We start from the raw sequence: 13,932 nt of genomic DNA on the forward strand, positions 1-13,932 counted from the left end.
ACCAGGTTTTGGTTTCCGTGGCGGGCAGACCACAGATGACCGTTTGTGTATCTTTGTGTTTATAATTACACACAACCAAATTTAAAAATATTAAAACAAATACACGAGTTTGAAGGGTATCACATAGTTTCATCACTGTTTACCCTTCTAACCACGAGGTCAAATCAATTGTTACGATATTCCTGTCAGTCACATAGAACCGAAAATTAATAAAAAAACAACAAAGGGAGCAATAATAAACTTTTCTGAATGACAGACTGTGATTGGTGTTGTTATTAAAGCACGAGCTTCACGTTCTATATATATTTTCCTTTGTAGACAATTGTACCTTTCTAAAATTTCTTAAGAAAAAAAATTGTATCTCACATCTGTCTCTCTTAGCTGTTGGAATGTTTCAGGTACGATATGAAATTGATTTAATAAAACGAACGTCTGGTATTAAAACCTACACATGGCTGATTGTGGAAATGTTGAACGAGTTTCATAGTTTTAGTTTGAGCTATAATTACAGCGTTATCAGGAACTTCAACTCTGTTAGTTTGAGATTAGGATGATTAGAGACTTCATCTCTGTTAGTTTGAGATTACTGTTATTAGAAATTTCGTGTCTATTAGTTTGAGATTACTGTTATTAGAAACTTCGTGTCTATTAGTTTGAGGTTCCTATTATTAGAAACTTCGTGTCTATCAATTTGAGGTTCCTATTATTAGAAACTTTGTGTCTATCAGTTTGAGGTTCGCATAATTAAAAACTTTGTGTCTATCAGTTTGAGATTCCTATGATTAGAAACTTTGTGTCTATCAGTTTGAGATTCCTATTATTAGAAACTTCGTGTCTATCAGTTTGAGGTTTCTATTATTAGAAACTTCGTGTCTATCAGTTTGAGGTTTCTATTATTAGAAACTTCGTGTCTATCAGTTTGAAGTTCGCATAATTAGAAACTTTGTTTATTAGTTTGTGATTATCACGATAACTAGTGATGGCAGTAAATATTGTTTGTATCTTTAAATTAAGTAACTCGGTTGGTCTGTAAGTTAAGTGAAGTATATCATTATAAAGGTATCACAACCAAATATCTTTCAACAACAATATAGTTCTTGAACTCTCTTACACCTCATTTTATTCTTATAAGTTTTCATAAGCATATATAACATATACGTACATATTGTAATAAGTTAAAATGCACAAAAATCATACATATTTTCAATTCGAAACGAACTGGACAACAAGTTTTTCACCATAAGCCACTCCGATTCATCGTAGCTGTATTCAAATCTATTTTCGTTTGTTTTGAGCTGATAAAGATTTTGGTTCGTTTTACAGTTTCGATCAAATTGTAAAAGAAAAAGCAGCCATCTTTATCTCGTTTGCGTATTACAACTGCACTCTTCTTGAATTGTTGCAAACATACAAACAACAAAAAATAAACTAAATGCAACAAACATACAATAAACTAACTGACAAAAAACCAACAGATATGTTACCCTTTATCGCCTACTTTATTACATAGGCAGACGTACGGATTGATCATTCTCACCGCCGCCAAACGGTTCGAAAAATGCACAAGGCTTAGTAATGCTTATAAAGTTGTTATCTTAGTTATGTGACCGTAATACTAATAATAAAAGTTTCAAAAACAATCATTTTCTGTGTCCAAGAGCATCAACTTACGCATATCATGTGATCAATCGGTTACCGTATCAAATCATCGTCAATCAGAAGATAATGAATGTTATGCCTGTTTGTGATTTATAAATACCAGCTAAAGGATGAGTCCAATATGAAGGGGCCCTGCATGGCCAAGTGGTGAGGGTACTTGACTTGTAATTTGAGGGTCGCGAGTTCGAATCTTCGTCACACCAAACATGCTCGCCCTTTCATCCGTGGGGCGTTATAATATGACGGTCCATCCCATTATTCGTTGGTAAAAGAGTAGCTCAAGAGTTGGCGGTAGGTGGTGATGACTAGCTGCATTCCCTCTAGTCTTACACTGCTAAATTATGGAAGGCTAGCGCAGATAACCCTCGAGTACCTTTGCACGAAATTCCAAACAAACCAAAACAAGTGGCTAAAGTAGTTTTTTTGTTTCTCTGGAATTGAATAAGCAAGATACGAAACATATGCATGCTGTTGAAACAAATCACTCAAATAGGTTATATATATACCATTGAATATCGAAACTTTAATTTTAATTTGTAAAGTAAACTTCACAGTTTAACACAAAGTCAGCGTATTTAAGATTTTTTAAAATATAAATTTGCAGAAACTTTTAAAGTTACACTATTTGATTTTTTGGTAGAATTTTATCAGGGTTATTGAAATTCTATATCCGAGCACAGTACTTCAGAGACTTGGTTAAAGGAATACTACAGCGCTTCTCAAAGTGTGGGACGCGCCAAATAAATGATTTCTAGGGGAGTGCGAGTGATTAGGGTGAAATCAATAGATCATTAATCTAAAATTAAGTATTTTAATACGAATTTCATTAAGTGAAATAATAAGTAATTACTTCAATATATACAACATTTTAATACGCATTTGTAGATTAGAGTGCGTCATGATATGTAAGGCGGTTCCAGATTTTTTTTACAACACACTGAAGTGTAGACTGTGAAAAAACAAAAGCTTCCTTATAAAGGGAAGAGCAGAAGCTTGATAGTACTGTTGAAATCCTTCCTCCTCTCTCAAGAAAAGAAGTGATGATAAAACGAGTCATGGCTTTTTGAAAAATCTCACTGTTAGCTGTTTTGTGTCGGTTTTAAATTATTTGGAAAAAACCCATTAAATTCAGATGATTTACTAACACTATATTTAAAGTGGTAACGACAGTTGTTTTTTTTTTTCTTCACGGACAAACTGGGAAGTTTGCTTCTAAAAAAAGATAGGGTCAATCTTTTGAAAGCTCTCGAGCTCACGGGTTTTAACATGTATTACGACTTCTTGAACTTACGTGTTTTTCTGACATTATGAATTTTTATATAATCATAGTTTAAGTATATTCATTAGGTCAGAAAGCTAAACAATGAAATATCTTTGTTGTGCCCACCATGTAACTGAATGGTGGTGTTTTTGCATTACGATCCTTTAGTTCTCCCTTTAAGCTACTGGAGGGAGACACGTTAATTAGACAAGTCTACCATAACATAATGTATGTTCTATTATCTTGCGATCTCGTGAATTAGTTGTTATTTTGCGAACTGATGCACTTCGACTGTTTGAGAAACTGTGGGGGGGGGTATTAGTACAAATAGATGAGAAGTTACACGAACAAAAATACACCCCCAAACACACACACACACACGCATTTAACTGGCAAAAAATTTGGCAATTTTATTTTATGTTTCAAAGTCTCTACGTATTAACCCCTTCTTTAGGGCGTTAACTACTTGTAACCCAGTCTTGCAGACAATCCATTTTTTCATGTCTACATCGATCGACAAGTTAAATAGTGTTCAACGTTTTAAAAAAAAACATCTCTTCAACAATCATGGGAGGGGTAACAAGCGGTGTCTACCAGCTGTAATATCTACCGAGTAACTGCAGGTAATATATATATATTACTTGCATACGTAAGAATAAATCACAAAGTGAGAGAAATAAATAAGAGAGTTAGTCATGTTTCTGTAAAAGACTGTAAGCCAGTCTTGTTGCTGCGGGATGCTTTAATTTTTCCTTTTAATACTTGTATGTTTACAGTTTGACAATGTATATATTTTTTGCTTATTAATAAATTTCTTTGTAGTTCAGCACAAAGCTGCACAACCGGGGTAGTATCAATGTTGTGCCAATGACGGGTATCGAAACCCAGTTTTTAGCGTTATAAGACTTAATACTCTCCCTCTGTGTGAGGGTGGAGTGAGGCTTATTAACAGGAATGAAAATCAGTGTCGTCGAAGGCGATATATTCTGTTATTGTTTATTGTTATATAAAAAGTTGTTGATTGGTTGATTATTGAATTCATCGCATAGCTTCTCCAAGTCTAGTACATGCGCTAATCGCCTCTAATCTTGAAATGATAGACTGTATGGAACTGAGATAGTCAATGTTGTGAAGCTGTCACGCTACAACGCTCCCACGTCTGAAAGGAAGACTATATTCCATGAAGGATTTCGATTCCACAACCAGTGACGTCCAATCTGAGCCACCTCTTCACCGAACCATGCTAGCTGTAAATATGTTCTCTTCGTTTCTTAGCGCATATAGTCCAGTGTGCAGCTTTGGTTTAACAATCTCCATTTCTGTAGCAGAACTGTACGTAGGAACAAAGAGTTTGTTTGTTTTTGTTTTTGGAATTTCGCACAAAGCTACTCGAGGGCTATCTGTGCTAGCCGTCCCTAATTTAGCAGTGTAAGACTAGAGGGAAGGCAGCTAGTCATCACCACCCACCGCCAACTCTTGGGCTACTCTTTTACCAACGAATAGTGGGATTGACCGTAACATTATAACGCCCCCACGGCTGGGAGGGCGAGCATGTTTGGCGCGACGCGGGCGCGAACCCGCGACCCTCGGATTACGAGTCGCACGCCTTACGCGCTAGGCCATGCTAGGCCCGGAACAAAGAGAATCTAACGCTTTGTTCTAAAGTATCTAATTCCAAACTATCAAATGACACGTTCCATAACTGAGTTAAAAACTCAACAATTTTAGTAGTTTTCATCATATGCTTTATAAGAGTGTGTAATTGTATTATTATTATTATTATTTTATGTTGTACAGAGGTGTTTGCGAACTTATACTGCTAGAAACCGGGTTTCGATACCCGTGGTGGGCAGAGCACAGATAACCATTTGTGTAGTTTTGTGCTTAACGACAACAGTTTTGATATATAAATATTGTGATTTGTAATTTCTGGTTTAACTATTAGTCTAACCTTTACATTTTGAATTTTTGATCTGAAAGAAAGGCTTCGAATTATAGCAACAATAAAACGGAAAATAAAAACTTTATTCAGTTACTTACGTTCCATTCAAACACCTGTTAGACCCAGTTGTCGAAAGTACATAACATCCGATCCCACTCAAAGTGTACTCTGAAGAGGGCCGAAGAATACAAAAACTAACAGCTGTTTAAATGTTACTTAGCATTTTACTACTAGAGGGCACCACTGAGAGAAAAGTATTAATAGCTAAATTTATAACAACAGAGATGTTAGTTACAAATAATCTTAAAACGCCCGCACACAATAATAAAAACTAATTGTCCGATACAAAACTTGCAGTAGTTTACTATCAGACAAAAACACAGCAAACAAACGTAGCAAAAGCCAATTTGACTTTTATAACAATGACAACAGACTCGTTCCTTCAGTGATGACGAGAAACCCACTTGTTGAGAAATTTATATGCAAAAACGGCTCGTTTGGGCTGAGAAAACCTTTGTGAACCTGACGATGACCGAAGAAGGTCGAAACGTTGTTCGCTCTTCTATGTAAAGTGTTTTCTCAGCCCAAACGAGCCGTTTTTGCATATAAAAGACTCGTTCCTTTGGAATAAGAATTGATTTTATACATCAGAGGGCAAACTGAGTTAATACTTTTCTACTACTTGAAACGAGTTGAAATTTGTAAGTTTAATTGTTTGAATTTCGCGTAAAGCTACTCGAGGGCTATCTGCACTAGCCATCCCTAATTTAGCAGTGTAAGACTAGAGGGAAGGCAGCTAGTTATCACCACCTACCGCCAACTCTTGGACTACTCTTTTACCAACGAATAGTGGGATTGAACGTATCATTATAACGCCCCCACGGCTGAAAGGGCAAGCATGTTTGGTGTGACGGAGATCCGAACTCGCGACCCTCGGATTACGAGTCGAGCGCCACCTGGCCATGCCGGACCAAACCTTATTCATTGTAATTTGTGTATTTTTGCTTTAGTTTAATTGGCCCGGCATGGCCTAGCGCGTAAGGCGTGCGACTCGTAATCCGAGGGTCGCGGGTTCGTGCCCGCGTCGCGCTGAACATGCTCGCCCTCCCAGCCGTGGGGGTGTATAATGTGACGGTCAATCCCACTATTCGTTGGTAAAGAGTAGCCCAAGAGTTGGCGGTGGGTGGTGATGACTAGCTGCCTTCCCTCTAGTCTTACACTGCTAAATTAGGGACGGCTAGCACAGATAGCCCTCGAGTAGCTTTGTGCGAAATTCCCAAACAAACAAACAATTTAGTTTAATTACAGCTAAATTTTATCCCATTTAAAACTACCAATAAATACACTTATAATGTTATTCTACGACCTAGAATTAGACCTTTTTAAAAACACCGATAAACTTTTAATATATTGTTGGACAAAATGTTTATTAAAGTGTATTTATCTACGACTCTTGTTAATATACTTTGGAATGAAATGCAGGGACATATACGTTTGGATAGTGAGGTGCATGCGCATTTTCAGGACAGACAAAACTGAGTAATGTTATGTAGATTATGTATATTAATTTGATCTTCCATATAAGTGGACAAAAATATTTCCCTCACTTTAAACTATAGAAATATTATAAATGACAGACAATCCCTTAGGTAGAGTGAGGTAAGACTTGATGCGTTCCTACTATATAGTAGTTCAAAATTAGGGACGTTGTCAAATAGCCTTCAAAGATTTGTCTCAAATACAGGTGTCATATTCATATAACTATGAAGAATTGTCCAGCACGCTACACTACACGGTTTTAACAAAATCCTAAACACTCATTTAAAGGTTTCTAAATTTTTTATCTGCAATCTTCTTTGGGTAAAGCTTTGGATTTGGGGGCTGGTGAACTTATTCAAATTTGCGCGATACTAAGAAATATTCCCTTTAAATTGTGGAAATTTTATAATAGTGGCAGTTGATCCCTTAGTGATGCTGGGTTACCCTGGAGTTCCCACTTGATGATATTTTGTTCTCTGCATGACTCAACTGACTTCAAAATTTATGGAATTATTGTGATCATTTTAGAATTATAGATTAGAAAGAATAAACAAGAATATATTTCTTCTTACTCAGAAACATGTAACTCACAAATAGCCGAGAAACAACCAATGTGTCAGTTTGTTACGTGAAAAACAACCAAAGTGTCAGTTTGTTACGTGAAAAACAACCAAAGTGTTAATCTGTTACATGAAAAACAACCAATGTGTCAGTTTGTTACGTGAAAAACAACCAAAGTGTTAATCTGTTACATGAAAAACAACCAATGTGTCAGTTTGTTACGTGAAAAAAAACCAAAGTGTTAATCTGTTACATGAAAACAACCAATGTGTCAGTTTGTTACGTGAAAAACAACCAAAGTGTTAATCTGTTACATGAAAACAACCAATGTGTCAGTTTGTTACGTGAAAAACAACCAAAGTGTTAATCTGTTACATGAAAAACAACCAATGTGTCAGTTTGTTACGTGAAAAAAACCAAAGTGTTAATCTGTTACATGAAAAACAACCAATGTGTCAGTTTGTTACGTGAAAACAACCAAAGTGTTAATCTGTTACATGAAAAACAACCAATGTGTCAGTTTGTTACGTGAAAAACAACCAAAGTGTTAATCTGTTACATGAAAAACAACCAATGTGTCAGTTTGTTACGTGAAAAACAACCAAAGTGTTAATCTGTTACATGAAAAACAACCAATGTGTCAGTTTGTTACGTGAAAACAACCAAAGTGTTAATCTGTTACATGAAAAACAACCAATATGTCAGTTTGTTATGTGAGAAATGTTTGTTTTTCTGTTTGAAGTTGAGCCCAAAGATAAACAAAGTGATATATGTGTTCTGCCTACCACGGGTATAAAAACTCGGTTTCTGGTGTTGTAGATCTGCAGATGTACTGTTGTGTCACGGTTTCTGGTGTTGTAGATCTGCAGATGTACTGTTGTGTCACGGTTTCTGGTGTTGTAGATCTGCAGATGTACTGTTGTGTCACGGTTTCTGGTGTTGTAGATCTGCAGATGTACTGTTGTGTCACGGTTTCTGGTGTTGTAGATCTGCAGATGTACTGTTGTGTCGTCACCAAGCAGCACATGAAAACAAGCAACACATCACTCCTCTATATGAGAAACAACATGACCACTGAATAAATGATACTGAACGAAGTTACAAAGAAGGCAGTTAGAGTATACGTACTTGTATTTAAATACGTATGTAGGAAAAATTAAAGTACTTGTATTCAAAATTATTAATAACATAGTATTCGTATTCACTGAATACTTTAGTGAATGTTTAATGTTAAAGCAGTAAATGTAAACTTTTGTATTCAATAAATTTCTAGACTCATAACTACATCAGCTGCACGTTCATTTCTCTTTTAGTATAAACTTCGTTCCCACGTGAGAACCAAGTTTGTACTGAATGGGAAATTAACACATTACTCTATAGAAAACAACGTAATATAATATGTCATTTGATAGATGAAAACCTTAGGTTTCTATTTGGAATATAAATAATATAGAATTGAACATAAGAGAAAACTGAATGTGGTAAACGGGACGTGACTTTCTATTTCATAGCTGTGTAACGAAAGACAGTTGAAAGCTATGGAAATTATGCTTTGTCTGAGTGATGATAATATTATAATGAGTAATTTATGTTGGATTTCGTACTTCTTGGCGGCGTGGTAAATAAATGGATGCGTAGAGAAAAAAGTTACATTCAGGGAAATTCGGAATTTTTTAAATGATACCTTATAAAATTAAGAACTTAAATATTATATACTTATAAAAAGTGGATTATAAGCTACAAATTTTTGCTATAAAGATTGGTATAACGTCAAAAATTAGTTTAATTAAATTGTGAATGTAAAATATTAAAAACATCGTGACAGGACAGTAAAAGAGGCGAGAGGGTGAAATCAGGTCAGTACTCTCCAATCATTTCCAAAGGGCCCGGCGTGGCCAGGTGGATAAGGCATTGAATTCGTCTTCCGAGGATCGCGAGTTTGAATCCTCGTCACACCAAACATGCTCGTCCTTTCAGCTGTTTGCGTGTTATACTGTGACGATCAATCCCATTATTCACTGGTAAAAGAGTAGCCCTAAGAGTTGGCGGTGGGTGGTGATGACTAGCTGCCTTCCCTCTAGTCTTACACTGCTAAATTAGGGAGGACAAGCGCAGATAGCTCTCGTGTAGCTTTGTGCGAATTTCAAAACAAACCAAACCACCTCCAAAGCTATTGTATTACGTGGTTATTAACCCAGACAAATCACTTGAGAGAATCTGAGATGGTAACTAAAGTGTCTTCGGTGGTACATGAACACTTCATGATTCCTACTGCTAGACCTAATCATATCAAAGGAAAGTATAAATGCTATGATCTGACTATTTCTACTTTGGGAGAAAACACTTCTAGTTCTAACCTGCTGACACATCTGAAGGTAAGCCTTTTTTATTGTGTTCACTTATTTAGTATTATATGTTTATTATTTTTATTGTAAACTATGTTCTATACTATGTAACTGAGATATTTATATATTATAATTTATGTTGTGTTTTTATCTCCACCTGGAATAGCGGTAAACCTTCGGATTTACAACACCAAGATCAAGGGTTCAATTTCCCTTGGCGGACACAGTAGATAGCTCAATTTGGTTTACTATAAGAAAACACACACAGATTTTTTAATATTAAAAAGTATATTTTATGGTTAAATATAACTGAAATACGTTTATGTTTTTGTTTTTCTAGTGTAATTATGAGACAGAGCTACAAAAGTCTACATCTGGATCTGCCTAGGTGCAGCAGTCTACAGTAGCACCGTACTGTACAGAATTAACAGAATATGTCTACACATCCTCATCAAAAGCACATCACTAATTAACCCTCGTCAGAAGCACATCACTAACTAACCCTCGTCAGAAGCACATCACTATCTAGCCCTCGTCAGAAGCACATCGCTAACTAACTCTCGTCAGAAGCACATCGCTAACTAACCCTCGTCAGAAGCACATCACTAACTAACCCTCGTCAGAAGCACATCACTAACTAACTCTCGTCAGAAGCACATCACTAACTAACTCTCGTCAGAAGCACATCACTATCTAACCCTGGTCAGAAGCACATCGCTAACTAACTCTCGTCAGAAGCACATCGCTAACTAACTCTCGTCAGAATCACATCGCTAACTAACCCTCGTCAGAAGCACATCGCTTACTAACTCTCGTCAGAAGCACATCACTAACTAACTCACCAATTTTATTGCTGATACATTGAAATCTTTTCCCACTCGCAACCATTTGTCCACAACGACAAGTTTTTTCGATACTGCAACTTCTGTCCAATATCAATGTCATTATGGTTATCTGGAGTAGCAGAAACACGAACAACTTTCTTGGAGTCAGTGGTCATTTTATACTTGACTGGGAAATGAAAGCAGTTAGCCATGCTGGCATGTCAAGAGGCTTCACACATTTTATAACATTTGAGCTCAGTATGATGAAATAATACATCTCTAACATTAACAGTAAGGTGTTATATGTGACATGTGATAACGCATCCAACTTTATCATGTTTTTCTGCTTGCCTGGATTTAAACCGTAAACACTATCTAGTGCGAGAAAAAGTGACTCACAAGATGAGCTTTTAGGTGAATCTGAGTCATAAGATAATTTATCCGAAGATGACCCCTAGTTTACCAACACGCTACAATCTGTGGTCTGGAATGGCATGAAAATTATTTGGACCACTCCTGAAAGTAATTTTTAGAGCATCAATCATCGTGTTATACATTTGAAAAGAAAGGCAAGCAACTGATCTACTAGAAGGACAGGTCAGAGTTCAGTCGGTAATACCAACACGTAGGAACTCAGAAGTTGGACAATTTAGAAACTCGTACATCAAAAGTTGCTTTTCATGACAGACCTACTTTGGTCACAGTACTGACACCTTTTAAAGAGGCGACATATTTCATTCAGGCTCAGAACACTGTTATCTACAGTTATGTAGTGTCATGTGTTTATAGATCGATGCCTGCGACTAATAACATGCAGTCCAGGTATAATTTCAACTATGTGTTGAAGATATCTGGTGTTTCACTAGACCTGTGGACTACAAATCCAATCATGCAACATGAAATCAAAAACGATTCTTCAACAAATAATCCAACAAACATGGATCCAAAAGAGGATTATAAGCCCTTTCCCTCACAAAAGATATAAACTCTTTCGTTTTTTTGTTGTCTCTAAGAAACCAGCCACCTCATCTTCAGACGACACAGAGATCAACATTTACTTCGATTGTCCTTGCATTCCAGAAGAACGCAGCCTTATAGATTATTGAAGGGTCCATTGTATATTGAAAAATAAAAGTATTGAAATGTTATTGTTTGTTAAAATTTTGCTTGTTTCAGTTTTTTGAAACGTTTGTTTCATGAAATAAAAGTATGGACATATTATCACCTGCTGTTTCATCATCATTGTATATTACCTGACAAAGCATTCATGAGTACATTCCTATCTATCCGTATTGAAGTACTTAGCATTGTTTCTGTATTGGTATTAATAAAAATATGAAGCGTTCCTGTTTATACCGGATTTACAATCTCCTGGTAGATACACAGGTTACAAAAGATATTTTGAAAAACTCAGCGATTTAAAATGATAACAAATCTAGTCTGGAAAAAAATATCAGCACACAAACGGATATATTGGTTGTTTCTCATGTAGCAGACTGACATATTGGTTGTTACTCATGTAGCAGACTGACATATTGGTTGCTTCTCATGTAGCAGACTGACATATTGGTTGCTTCTCATGTAGCAGACTGACATATTGGTTGTTACTCATGTAGCAGACTGACATATTGGTTGTTTCTCATGTAGCAGACTGACACATAGGTTGTTTCTCATGTAGCAGACTGACGTATTGGTTGTTTCTCATGTAGCAGACTGACATATAGGTTGTTTCTCATGTACCAGACTGATATATAGATTGTTTCTCATGTAGCAGACTGACATATTGGTTGTTTCTCATGTAGCAGACTGACATATTGGTTGTTTCACATATAATAAACTCTGCTTCTGACTTAGTGATGTGTTTATTATTCCTTATGTAACAGACTTCTGATAGAGCAGACAATCTTGAGACAGAACTGTTGAGCCACTAGTACAATAAATATTCATCATGCGACAGACCCCTTGAAGTAGCTGTACTGAAAGCATGAACTCAGAGTGGTTTTAATGTATTGGAAATTAATTCACATACAGCAAAACTAATAATAAAATGAACACAGAAAGTGTCGTAGTTTCAGTGTATTGTTAAATAAATGATACACAGCAAAACTAGTGATAACATTAACACAGAAAGCGTAGTAATTTCAAATGTACTGATAACGAGCGTAAAGATAAGAAAAGGAAAACCACATTTACCAGCTACATAACGATGTATATTGACGTAAAGATAAGAAAAGGAAAACCACATTTACCAGCTACATAACGATGCATATTGACGTAAAGATAAGAAAAGGAAAACCACATTTACCAGCTACATAACGATGCATATTGACGTAAAGATAAGAAAAGGAAAACCACATTTACCAGCTACATAACGATGATGCATATTGACGTAAAGATAAGAAAAGGAAAACCACATTTACCAGCTACATAACGATGTAGGAAAACCATATTGACGTAAAGATAAGAAAAGGAAAACCACATTTACCAGCTACATAACCATATTGACGTAAAGATACATTTACCAGCTACATAACGATGCATATTGACGTAAAGATAAGAAAAGGAAAACCACATTTACCAGCTACATAACGATGTATATTGACGTAAAGATAAGAAAAGGAAAACCACATTTACCAGCTACATAACGATGTATATTGACGTAAAGATAAGAAAAGGAAAACCACATTTACCAGCTACATAACGATGGATATTGACGTAAAGATAAGAAAAGGAAAACCACATTTACCAGCTACATAACGATGTATATTGACGTAAAGATAAGAAAAGGAAAACCACATTTACCAGCTACATAACGATGTATATTGACGTAAAGATAAGAAAAGGAAAACCACATTTACCAGCTACATAACGATGGATATTGACGTAAAGATAAGAATAGGAAAACCACATTTACCAGCTACATAACGATGTATATTGACGTAAAGATAAGAATAGGAAAACCACATTTACCAGCTACATAACGATGGATATTGACGTAAAGATAAGAAAAGGAAAACCACATTTACCAGCTACATAACGATGGATATTGACGTAAAGATAAGAAAAGGAAAACCACATTTACCAGCTACATAACGATGTATATTGACGTAAAGATAAGAAAAGGAAAACCACATTTACCAGCTACATAACGATGTATATTGACGTAAAGATAAGAAAAGGAAAACCACATTTACCAGCTACATAACGATGTATATTGACGTAAAGATAAGAATAGGAAAATCACATTTACCAGCTACATAACGATGTATATTGACGTAAAGATAAGAAAAGGAAAACCACATTTACCAGCTACATAACGATGTATATTGACGTAAAGATCAGAAAAGGAAAACCACATTTACCAGCTACATAACGATGCATATTGACGTAAAGATAAGAAAAGGAAAACCACATTTACCAGCTACATAACGATGTATATTGACGTAAAGATAAGAAAAGGAAAACCACATTTACCAGCTACATAACGATGCATATTGACGTAAAGATAAGAAAAGGAAAACCACATTTACCAGCTACATAACGATGCATATTGACGTAAAGATAAGAAAAGGAAAACCACATTTACCAGCTACATAACGATGCATATTGACGAGTTCATAGAAACGACAAAAGAAACGTAGCAACTTACGTGTTTCGCATACCGGTGTTTAAAATAACACTGTATTTCATAGGTTTTCTTGATAACTGTTGTCTACTTGAATGAATTCGACGTATTCGTAATATGAAAACACTCACTACATACCAGATCCTCTCATGGTATTTGTTGTCCAGTGATATACG

The 13,932-nt window shown here is 35.8% G+C and overlaps 1 long non-coding RNA gene across 1 annotated transcript; it reads right to left on the reverse strand.

Moving 5' to 3' along the window:
* Positions 1-1,091: 1,091 nt before the first annotated feature.
* On the reverse strand, positions 1,092-1,827 carry LOC143228035 (uncharacterized). Its single transcript, XR_013015152.1, has 2 exons — positions 1,672-1,827; positions 1,092-1,390 (listed from the first exon to the last, which is right to left on the reverse strand). It is a non-coding gene; the product is annotated as an uncharacterized LOC143228035 (long non-coding RNA).
* Positions 1,828-13,932: the final 12,105 nt, after the last annotated feature.

This window comes from Tachypleus tridentatus, chromosome 10 (assembly GCF_004210375.1).
Source record: "Tachypleus tridentatus isolate NWPU-2018 chromosome 10, ASM421037v1, whole genome shotgun sequence".
In the NCBI taxonomy this organism is placed as follows: Eukaryota; Metazoa; Arthropoda; class Merostomata; order Xiphosura; family Limulidae; genus Tachypleus; species Tachypleus tridentatus.